Source organism: Neomonachus schauinslandi, chromosome 12, assembly GCF_002201575.2.
Source record: "Neomonachus schauinslandi chromosome 12, ASM220157v2, whole genome shotgun sequence".
Lineage (NCBI taxonomy): Eukaryota > Metazoa > Chordata > Mammalia > Carnivora > Phocidae > Neomonachus > Neomonachus schauinslandi.
In genome coordinates, this window is record NC_058414.1 from 69,528,823 (window position 1) to 69,538,672 (window position 9,850).

General features: G+C 40.4%; 1 pseudogene; it reads right to left on the minus strand.

Annotated features, from left to right (window-relative positions):
- Nucleotides 1-5,793: 5,793 nt before the first annotated feature.
- On the minus strand, nt 5,794-9,544 carry LOC110588947 (annotated as a pseudogene).
- Nucleotides 9,545-9,850: the final 306 nt, after the last annotated feature.

The following is a 9,850-nucleotide window of genomic DNA, read 5'->3' on the forward strand; positions in this document are numbered from 1 at the left end:
TTCCCTCTCTCTCAGGTGCAAGAACCAAAAGTGTCTCTCAGCATTGTCAACTATTCCCTGGGGGGCTAAACTGTGCCCAGTTGAGAATCATTGCTTTATCCCTTTGGATTCATGTAAGGTTTTTGAAAAAGGATATGAGCAAAAACAATTTTACTTTCTGTTGTTTAGGATTTGCAGACACTATTAAAGTTTTCCAACCTTGTCAAGCCCCAGACTTGTAGATATTCTATCCTTTTACCTCTTGCAAACCAGCCAGTCCTTGCCTGATCTCATCTCTCTTGTAATAACTTGCCAAAAAGTGGCAAGGAGCTGCAAATGCATAGTGATGTTCTGGCCTTTTTTTTTTTTTTTTCCTGCTTCCCTTAGAGTTGTTAGCATGATAAGCATATGATTTGTCTTCTAAATTATCACAGGAGACACTGTTACCAAAAGTTTTGCTGTGGCATAGCAAGAGTCACCAGATTTTTAGTGTCCTTTATTCTTGCCACCACATGGCTAAATCAATAGGACATTTTAGGCTTTTGTTATGGCAACACTCTACTTCTGATTATTAGTCTCTGTTACAGGTTTGAATGACAAGAAAAAAGAAGATTTTCTACAGAAGAAACAGCTAATGGAAAGGTCCAAGAGTAGGAACGTGCTTGGTCTATTTGAGGAAACAAAAGAAAGCCAGTGTGAATGGAATTGAGTGGAAAAGGGATGGAACAGTCTAAGATGAGATCATAGAGCTAAGCAGGACCCAGGTGTGTAGGGCTTTCCAGCCAGTGTAAGAAGTAAGGATTTGTTCCAGGAGCAAGGGGAAGCCATTGGAGTGTGTTAAGCGGAGAAAGAGAGAAAGTTGGGCCATTGTGGGTAGCATGGGAGAAATGGACTGTAGGGAAATGAACAGGAGCAAGGAGTCTTATAAGAGGTTCACATGAGATATGGTAGTTGCTTAGATAGAACTATAGTCAAAGAGATGGAAGAAAATGGGTGGGGATAGGAAGTTTTAAAGATAAAACTGGAAGCTCTCCTTGATAAATTGAATATTGGGTGTAATTAAAAAAGAGAGATCAAGGATAATTCCTGGATTTTGGCTTCAGTAATTGGGGGAATAGTGGTTTAATTTGTTCAGCTGGAAAGGACTCAATGGTAAAAACAAGAGTTCTATTTTTTTTGTTTTTTGGTCAAATTAAGTTTGAAATGCCATTAGTCAGTCACGTGGTTACATTAAGTGGCCTACTTGCTATACAATTCAAAATTTCCTGGAAGATATAAGGAATAGAAATTTTGACTTGAGAGTCATAAGCATTTGAGGATATTGAAAGCCATGGTCCTGAAAGAGGTCATTAATGGAGAGTGGAGAAGAGAAGGGAACTTCGCATAGGCTCTGGGGCTTACCAACATTTAGCATTTGAGGATAGGAAGTAGAACAGTAAAGGAAACTGACAAGGGGAAGAGAGAGGGGTAGAAAGGCCCAGAGAGACTGGATATCAGGGATGAGAGGTGAATCATATTTATGCTGCTGATTTCCAGTCCTTTCGCCAGTAGGAGTTTTGGATATATCCTTCCAGGAGGTATAAGCTGGTAGTTAGTACAAGAGGATTCATATACTTTAAAAATACTCAAATCCAAACAGGAAGATATAATACATTTTGCAACTTGCTTTCTTAACAGTATATCTTAAAGATCTTTCCATATTGGGGCGCCTGGGTGGCTCAGTCGTTGGGCGTCTGCCTTCGGCTCGGTTCGTGATCCCAGGGTCCTGGGATCGAGCCCCGCATCGGGCTCCCTGCTCCTCAGGAAGCCTGCTTCTCCCTCTCCCACTCTCCCTACTTGTGTTCCCTTTCTTGCTGTGTCTCTCTCTGTCAAATAAATAAATAAAATCCTAAAAAAAAAAGATCTTTCCATATTAACACACACACACTGACCTTTTCCATGACTTCATAGAATTTAAAATTTATCTTCAAAGTCTAAGCAACTCTCCAGTTTTCAGATGTGTTATAAAAGGATACTCTTTCCTCTCTCTCTCATACACACACACACACACACACACACACACACTAATAGTAATATAAAGAATAAGAAGCCACCCCAACCTGAAACATTCCAACTTGAATTAATGAATACTTGGAGCATCAGATTTGACCTTAATTTTGAGATTTAATAATTGGCAGAATGGAGAGTTATGGAATACCAGCAACAATGTTCTCAATCACTAGAAGAGAGAAATGTGGAAAAACAAGAGAAAATGTTCCCTTATGTAGATTTCATGCACTCAAAAGTAATAGAATTAAATGAATACCCTTTGACAATGCAGACGAATGGAGAGTTATTAAAACTATCCAATCATAACCCCTGGCTGCTGGAATTCTTGCTTCAATTAATAAAGCAGCTTACTTTGCTTTTATTGAGTTATAAGTAGAAAAATTCAACCTGTTGCCGTCTGAAAAAGTTAGTAACCGCGTGGGTGTAAAAAATTTCTTCTCTATATTTCTGAACAATTACGTTTCTTACCGCAATGAAGCAATGAGCCTGATTAAAAGACTAATCACTAAATTATTCATATTCATTTGTTAGATTGCTTGTAATTGTAAAACAGCTTTTTGTACCACAGAAATAGACTTTGTATGATAATAAGTATACAATTAGTCACCATAAACAAACTTATAACTTAAAACAGTAATGACTTTTGAGAGAAAAATTTCTCACACTTTTGTTCAGTAAATGATCATTGCATTTAGGCATCATTAATGAAGTGTTACCAATTCCCATTAATACAGTTGAGATGTCTTTTTTCTTTAATAGGTTTGTAAAATATGCCCAACTAATAAGCATTTTGTGGATGTTACAGACTTCAACAGTCCTGAAATGGCTGATTTCTATGACAAGTAAATGCTCTAATAGATGAGGAGAATTTAAGCTACCTAAAAAAAATTCACTGTTTTGGTGAAATAGGCTTCATTAATTTTTTTCAAGCTGTTAGCATCCACACCGAGGTCTGAGGGCCTGGGGAGGGAAGGAGCCTCAGGCCTGGGCAGCTATATCCTGTCTGTTCTTTTAACCTAAAGTTATGTTCCAAACCCACACGGAGGTCACTCTACAACTCGGGGGCTATATTTTTTCCTGGGAGGGCTCTCTTTCTGATCTGATGCACAGGCTCCATGGCCTCAGGCTCTCCCTTACTCTCATTTTTCTCCCATCTGGTCAAGTTTGTATGTGTTGTCAAGATCATTATCCTTAAAACATTTTTCCTTACACCCTCTTTGCCTTTCTTCTGCTGGTAGACATTTTTAAAGAGCAGATTCTTTATGATTCTTTCAGCGTGGGCTCAGTCTCTATTCACTGATGGTAGGCAAGAAGGATTCGTCTTAGGGTGTTTTTATTTTTCTCACGGATTGCCACACTGACCACCTGGTCCCTCAATGTCGGGTTAATAGTTTGTTTTATTTGTTTCTCAGAATTTTGTCTGCTTTCTTCAGCAGTTTCTTTCTGAGCATGTTGATTCCCGGCATTTTTTCACTTCGTTACAAATGGTTCTGGTTTAAGATAATATTTCTCAAAATGCAGGGTCTGAGTTTGGGACCCTTTCCTATTGGCAGTGCTGAGTGCTCATTGCTATTTTTGTTGTTTTTTTCATCTGGTTTGGGGGATGGGCTTCTTAAATTCTGTCCCAAACTACCAATTATCTAGGACATAAACCCCCAAGGGCAGGATCTTGTTTTATAATCCACTGTCTGCCTAGTTCCGGATTATTTTAGAATAACAAATGACTCTTTCACAAGGTACACTGAATGACAGGTTATATCAGGTATCCTCCGTCTATGGAAACTATATTCAGTTGAGTGGTGTGGACCTACTAGACTTAAAGCAGTGGGGTATGTATGTATGTTTCCATCACAACCATCAGCTCCTCCTCCAGGTGGACAGTCCTCCTTTCCGGTCCATGGTCTCTCCTCCCTCTCCCGCTTCCCACAGAAGGCTACTTCTAGACATCTGCACATCTCAGTAAGCACTGAGAATTGTAGGGGATGAAGTGCATTTTAGGCACTTGGTCTGATTCAAATGAATGCTCTATGCTAGATATTAAATACTTACATACAGCTCTAGAAGATATGGAAGAGATTTTAGAATATAAATATATTTTATGCAATATAAAATAATTATATAATATATAAGATTATATATATATATTTTATATAAATATAATTTTTCTCAACATGAACAGTTGTGTATGCATTGATGAAACCAGCAAGTATGTTGCCCACCTTCTGTATGCCCGGCCTTGAGTGCCCAATACAGTCATGACTGGGATAATCCCTGCCCTCAGAGGGCTCATGATCTAGTGAGAGAAGAAAGTAAATACAGATTATATACATTTGCAACATCGTTTCAAGGTATGGATGAAACCAATTCAAATCCTGCAGGATCCAGTCACTATTGATAATAGAGATGAAAGTTAAGGAAAGTCTTTTTTTAAAAGATAGATTTATTTATTTATTTATTTGAGAGCGAAAGACCGAGGTAGCGAGAGAGAGCACAGCGGGGAGGAGAAGGAGAAGCAGACTCTCTGCCAAGCAGGGAGCCCGATGCGGGGCTCGATCCCAGGACCCTGGGATCCTGACCTGAGCCGAAGGCAGACGCTTAACCGACTGAGCCACCCAGGCGCCCTGAAAGCTCAGAGAAGTCTTTACATTTTATTCCCCCGCAGATTGGAGGAAGAGGTTGGTGATTGTTTTTTAAAGCTTTTGAAATTTTGCCTGAAATTCAAATGAAAATTTTGCATAACATTTCTGGGCTTTAAAGAGGAAAAAAATATATTTGGCAACCTAAGGTATCTTTACTTAAGATAGGAATCTTTTCATGTTCCCTGAGTACACACTTAAAGTCAAAGATTCACACCAACTATTCAAATGCAAAACTCTCATTGAATCCGACAGCTTTCTCTTCTGCTTTTAGCTACTAGTTTATTTTCCCCTTGCTCTTTGAAAATGAATGCTGTATGAAAATTGCTAGGTATACTTGCTAAGGTGTAGGCATAAATGGTACCATCTGGTATTGTTAAATGCATTCTACCAAAATAGCCGTACCATAGAAGAAAGTTAACTGCTATTTGATTTACTAAACCAGGAAAACTTGCTGTGTTTATTTTAACCTGATATCTTTTCATGGCTGTATTTCCAATGTTTTGTTAAGATTTTTACAAGAGAAAATTAAAATTCTGTGTTGCTTTTTTTCTAGTAAGTGTGAGTTCTAGTTTATTAAGATCTATTTCTCATACATTCTTGAAAGAGCTAAGCAAATCCATGTATGTATCTTTTAACTTTATGGAATACGACATAAGGATAGGAATGCCAAGATTTCAGCATCTTTTAGATTTTCTTCTCTCTTTTTCTATTGATCCCTACTGTTCCAAAGCAGATTTCTTTCACATTTCCAAGGAAATGCCTAGAGCAATGCCATGTTCTCATTCTGGATGACAAAATAAGGTGGATGGTTTCACAATTTCTTTCACAAAACAAAACTCTTGCTATTAAGCCTCCTTATAGCAATAAATGTGTGGCCGACATCATTCATAAGCTTGGAGAATTTGAAACTAATTGAATCTACATGAAAGAAACAATATTTGAGTAATACATCAAAAAATAAAAAGTATACATTTTCCAAAAAAAAATATTTTTTTTTCAACTTACACATTTAAAGTAGAAGATAGAGGAATATGCATTGTTTTCCTTTCTGCCCTACCTCAGACCTAAATTCTATGATCGCTAACTGACCTTTTCAAACAAAATGAAGAATCAGCCTCCGGCTTCCCTAGGGGCAAGAACGATGAGTAGACTTGGCATTAGCATGTGCAGTGGCCTCGGAAGTAGACACAGCCCCGGCTGAAATTGTGGCTCGGACTTTCTCTTCATCTTGCAGAGTCTCCTCAGACTGATGTGTGAAAGAACTGGGCTTAGTCCCATGAATCCTGGCCAGAAACTCTAGGATTTTCATCTTGTTGGTTTCAGTGTGGGCTCTTGGGCCTCAAAGAAATTCCAATTGTGTAGGATCATTGTGGAACCACTTACTGTTACTCCAGGTACTTTTCCTTCATGAAATCTTTGGTGATGAGCACCCTGGGCTCCCCAAAGACAAAGTGCTTCCTCTCAGAATACATCCCCATCAATTTCAGAACTTCCTAGACTTCCCTTCAGTGACACAGCTGTCCTTCACGAAGATCATACCCAGGATAAGTATCAGGATGCTGGTCTCAGGCCCACCATTTTCAACATGCAGCACCCTACCATATGTGAGGCCCAATTTGATGAGGAGGTCATAGCAGAGGTTGGTGGGATCTATTTCCTTCACATCAAGGCCAAAGATCACCTCCATGTACTCAGAGGCTCTCATGACGATCTCAATAGAGATCGTCATGAGAGCCTTGACAATCTCAAGGCTCTCATGTCATCTCGTTGATGACAATCTTCAACATCTCTGCCTTTGTCATTGGTTCGTTCATTCGATACCTGAGCAGCATGAAGTTGACCAATGAATCTACTGCTCTCTTATCTGTGGGCACATTCTTGGGGTCTAGCCCAGACTGTGAAGTGCTATTTTAGTTCTTCTTCTTGGCTATTGGACCCCGCGCCTGATGTGCTTGATGAGGTGGCTGCGGTGGCATTGGAAGACGAATGGAAACTCTGAGGATTCTCTGGAGTACCAGTTACACCAACATCATATATATAATATACATATTATATATATCTACTATATAAACAGTATAGCAGCAGTGTCTATACTGAAGCCTCCTTGAGACTGCCAGGCTTTAGAAGGTGGGAGGAGAGACAGGTCTCCTCCAGAGCCTTGGAGACCCGTATACCCCTAGGTCTTACTGGGTCTCACTTCGGGTCTGAAGAGGTAGATCATGCAAGCACTGTGGACGCTTCTGAGGTAGAGGCGTGAGGTCTCTGGTGGATGGCAGTGAGCAGGAGTGTGGACGGGAAGGTGGGCAATGAAGAATCATGGCCAAATGTTAGTAATGATGCAGAGAAATGATCCACCCATACTTTGCTGGTGGTAATATAAAATGGAACAGCAACTCTGCTTTTTTACTATCAGTCATATCCCAGAAGAAGATGTCTTCTTGAGACTGAGTCAGTGCAGCTTGAATTTTTGGAATCTGATGAATGTAGATTTTCTTGGGGATATCGAAATATCCTAGAAGGCTCAGTTCTGTTGCGTATAAAATAAACTAAGTCTTCTTCAATTGTGAGGCATTCAAGAGCATAAAAGATAGATCATTAGTTTATTATAAAATGATATAACTCAAGAACAGCTAGGTGGAAGAGAGGGGGCGGGGGGGGAGGGTTGTGGAAGGGAGTGGGGGGTGCATGGAGCTTCCATGCCCTCCCCAGGTGTGCCACTCTCCCAAATCCCCACATGTTCACCAACCTGGAAGCTCTGCATTATTGTTTTTAAAACAAGTATTTTTTCATTCCATTGTCCATTCCTTTCCATTTGCTCATCCCACTTTCTGTGAGAAACAAGGTACTTCTTCCTCCTTAAATTGTTCTTTGTTCTTGGTAGCCTGCTTGGAACCAGGCTCTGCACCCATATTTTTACATGTATGATCTGGAACCTAATGGAATTAGAAACAGAAACATGTCAAAACAGTACTTTATCATTACCTGCCTTCTTCCAGTATCACTAGGGAGAAATGCAAAGATACAGATGTCCTATTTGTACATGGCAGCCCCTCAATGCTTTCTCTGAGAGTGGAGGAACAGTAATTCGAGGTCATCTACATGTTACCAGGGCAAACATTCTGGGTCTGTCTAAATCCTGTGAGGAAAGAGAGCTGCGTGCAATGCTACCTACACCTGTATCAGGTCCTGCAGATCTTTGCAGAACTGCAAACCTGTAGAAGGCTGCCCTGCACAGATTTCTTTCAGCTCCATATCTGGGTATCAGGAGAAATATGCAGGTAAGATAAACTCACAGCTCTGGTCACCAGCCCAGGGTTCTGCCTCTGATATTGGTATGAAGGGAATTCTTTCCTTCCTCCTTAATTTGTCAAGTAATTATTGCATAGCAAGCTTTAGTTGCAGGGGATGAAAGGGCAAGTTAGACCAGATGCAGTCCCTGCTCTCACGGAGGTTACAGTCTCGTAGAAAAGAACTAACATCAAATAATGACACAGATAAATGTGCACTTACAGCCTGAGTGAGTACAGTTCTGTGAGAGTGAGGAACTAAAGAATCCAACCTGGTTACTGGGGCAGGCAAGTCTTCCCTGAGCAGCAGTGTCTATACTGAAGTAATTTGGGGGAGGGGGCGGAGAGGAAGGATGGTTCTTGGGTGGGAGGAGAGCATGTATAAAGGCACTGTGCTTAGAGGGAGCAGGATGATTGAGGAACTGAAAGAAAGCAGCATGGTTGGGGTGTAGAGGGTCAGACAGAGTGTGGTGTGATGTGATCCTGGACAGACAGGGGCCAGACCGTATTGAGGTCTCATGGAAATAAGGATATCATTACAAGAGAAGTGGGAGGTCCCTGAAAGGATTTAAGCAAGGGGCTGGTGTGGAGAGAGGAAGTTGGGGTAAGGTGACATGCCCCCAAGTCCCTGGATTCCTTGTGGGTTTAGCCTCTGTAAATATTCTAACCTATTTTTTTCTTTTTCACATTATCCACATTAAAGAACAAAAACCAACCTAGCAAAGTTTAAGACCTATTTGGCTTTATTCAACAATTCCTGACTCGGGCAACATCCCATCTAACAAATAGAAGTGTGCTTCCAGGAGTCTACAAAATGGAAGGTGTTTATGGGCAGAAATGAGGTGGGACAAGGAAGTTATTAGCAAAAGAAAAGAAAAGATTGTTTCAGACAAGTTCACCTTCCCTTAGGGGAAAGGGCAGGAGGTCTAATCATGCAGATGTCTCCCAAGTGCTGATCAGGAAATTCCACACTGGTTGGTTTCAGATTCTGCCCCTGGGACAGGCTGAAACTGTAGTTAGGTTAGGGATTAAGTCGTTGGCACTTAGCAAGGGATTCCATTTTGAGCCTGTTGTTTTCTGTTTAACAATAGTCAAGCCTACTTTTATTTTCAAATAAATGGTAATGACTCTGAGTATATAAAGATAAATAATTCCTAAGTAGAGACCAAAAAGTCACTACTATTGAGAAAACAGAAAAATTTATTGAATTATTTTTCTTTTTAAATGATTTTATTTATTTATTTGACAGAGAGAGACACAGCGAGAGAGGGAACACAAACAAGGGGGGGTGGGAGAGGGAGAAGCGGGCTTCCCGCTGAGCAGGGAGCCCGATGCGGGGCTCGATCCCAGGACCCTGGGATCATGACCTGAGCCGAAGGCAGACGCTTAACCGACTGAGCCACCCAGGCGCCCCTTGAATTATTTTTCTAATGAAAATTTCTACTATACTATTTGCCTTGATCAGTCTGAAATTTTGCTCCTTTTAAGATGACAGATTGTATTCTTTTACTACCTACTCTATAAAACACTACTTTATTTTTTCATCTTTATACTACCTTTATTCTCAATGAGTGCCCCAATCTCTTTCATGTTCAGACAATCCAAACTCTTAGTAATTTTTATTTTTATTTTTAAATTTTACCTCCTTTCAGCCTTTATATGTCTGGATGAGAGAGGCCAGTTTTGCCGGAGTCCAGCTCCAGCCGGGGTGGGTCTCTCGTAGGAAAGGACGGCGTTGGCAAATGAGGAGACACAGACACAGGATCAGGTTGCAAGCATCTCCTCCTGACAGCCTCGGAGGAACTTTATTTATATGTTAGGATATTTTTGTTTTTCCATACTTTCGTAACATGTGATTATGGTTTTTTTTACAATTTATCGAGATAATCTTAGATC